The following is a 2,410-nucleotide window of genomic DNA, read 5'->3' as shown; positions in this document are numbered from 1 at the left end:
CCCTCTCTCTCTCTCTCCCTCCTCTCCCCCCCCCCTCCCCCTCTCTCTCTCTCTCTCTCTCTCCCTCTTCCTCCTCTCCCTCTTCCTCCTCTCTCTCCTCTCCCTCTCCTCCCCTCTCTCCCTCTCTCCCTCTCTCCTCTCTCCTCTCTCCCTCCCTCCCTCTCTCTTCCTCTCTCCTCCTCTCCTCTGCCCTCTCTCTCTCCTCTCCCTCTCTCTCTCTCTCCCTTCCCTCTCTCTCTCCTCTCTCTCCTCCCTCTCTTCCTTTCCTCCTCCCCTCTCTCTCCTCTCTCCCCTCTCTCTCCCTCCCTCTCCTCCTCCCCCTCCTCCCTCCCTCCCTCCCTCCCTCTCCTCCTCCTCCCTCCTCTCTTTCCCTCCTCTCCCTCTCCTCACTCCCTCTCTCCTCTCCCTCCCTCTCTCCTCCTCCCTCTCTCCTCTCTCCTCCTCCTCTCCTCTCCCCTCTCCCCTCTCTCCCCTCTCCCTCCTCTCCCTCTCCTCTCTCTCCCTTCCCTCTCTCCTCCTCTCTCTCCTCTCTCTCTCCTCCCCTCTCTCTTTTTCTCTCTCCCCTCTTCCCTCTCTTTCCCTTCCCCTTCCTTCTCCCCCTTTCTTTCTCTCTCCCTCCCTTTCTCTTTTCTCTCTCCTCCCTCCCCCCGCCCCCCCCCCCTTTCCCCCCTCTCCCTCCCCCCCCTCTTCCTCCCTCTTTTTCCTCTCCCCTCCCTCTCTTCCCTCCCCTCCCTCCCTCCTTTCCCCCCTCCCCCTCCCTCTCCCCCCCCCCTCTCCCTCCCCTCCCCCCCTCTCCCTCTCTCTCTCCCCCTCTAGAAACCCTGAGAACATGGGAATTCTTCCATTATATCTCTCAAATTTAATGAAAATGTGGAAATTCTCGTACTGACCTTGAAAGCGTGTATAACATTTCAAATTGGGCACTTGTCATGGGGTTGGACCGCCTTCATTCTGTTGTGTAACTAGGGCATTTTACCAAGTGTTTAATTTAAAGTATCCCCTTGCTTATAGTTTATATAGTTTCACAATAACCCCAAAAACCCCAAACCCAAAATATAAAAAAAACCGCACACCACTTCGAAAACCGGGGCCGGGGCTGAACATTTTAAAAACGATTTTAAGGTAAAAATTTGGGGGAAAAATTTTTTTTTAAAATTTTAAAATTTAAAAAAGTAGAAAGTTTTTCTACACTTTTTTCTTAAATTTGTATAACTGGAAATTTTTTTTTTATAGAATTTTAAACCCAGGTTGGAGATCGGGAATGATTTATTATACGGGCCCCGATAAAATTTAAAACCAGCCCAAACACTGCAGGTTCACTCCTAATTGGGACTGTTCCGTGCCTTCTGGCCAAACATGGGAACGTTCTAATCAGTGAGGAAACTTGCCAGGCACAGGAGGGTAAGGCAGAAATCAAGTGCTTTGTCCTGGGATACCCTGATTTGAATTACTGATGCGTAAAATTGCAAGCACAATTTTCAGTAGACAGTAATTTGTTGTTATGTTTGATGATAACTCTATCTAAAGTATGTAGAGGTTTTTTAAATAAAAATCCTGAGGGGCTAAGTGAGTAAAACCCAGTTAGTGGGGCATTAGCCCCTGAATTAAAAGGGTTTTTTTAAAAAACCCATACCCAAATGAAAAAAAAAATTAATAGAACTACATTATAAATTTTTATTTGATTCCAACACCTGTATATTTGTCTTTTGTCTTAATAAGCACAACATTTTGGTTGATTTTTATTGTCTTTCAAAATTGTATTGTATGATGCCTATGTTTAAAATTGATTAAAAGTATATGGGACAAGTGTTATAGTAAGGATATAAAAAAAAAAAAAAGGGAAAATGGAGTTTGAATTTTCAAACAATAATATTTCTAAAAGCAGCCACATGATTTCAATCTAGTTTTGACTTTTTAAAAGAATGTACAACCTTGTAATATATATCCTACATCAATTTCTTTAGTTTGCTTTATGGCCTTGCAGCAGCATAAAATATTAACTTGACTGTTATATTGTTGCAATAATTTTTAGGGGACTTGACAGATGCTGGAGTAACAGATTTAGTGAACCAATGTAAATGTATCCCAGGATAGAAATGGCAAAATAACGAACTCTAATTTCTGATTTCCAATAAACCCACCATTTAAAAAAATTTGGGATAAAACCCAGCTGTAGCAACAGGAACCCCTTTGGGTTTTTCACCCATGATACAAAAATAAGTTGAATATTGGAAAAACCTCAGTTTTTTTGTGTGTGGAAGTTTATTGGGTAGCTGTAAGAAATTTTCCCTGGGTTTGGGTGTGGGAATTTAACAAAGAAATCAGCCCACACATTTTTCCCTTGGCTTTTTAAAAATTTAGTGGGTATAACACAGAGAAACCTTAACCTGATGGGGGAAAAGTTTGCCCT

This window comes from Penaeus japonicus, unplaced genomic scaffold (assembly GCF_977035675.1).
Source record: "Penaeus japonicus unplaced genomic scaffold, GWHDUDI00000001_assembly GWHDUDI00000020, whole genome shotgun sequence".
Classification (NCBI taxonomy): Eukaryota; Metazoa; Arthropoda; class Malacostraca; order Decapoda; family Penaeidae; genus Penaeus; species Penaeus japonicus.
Note: the sequence above shows the minus strand (reverse complement) of the source record.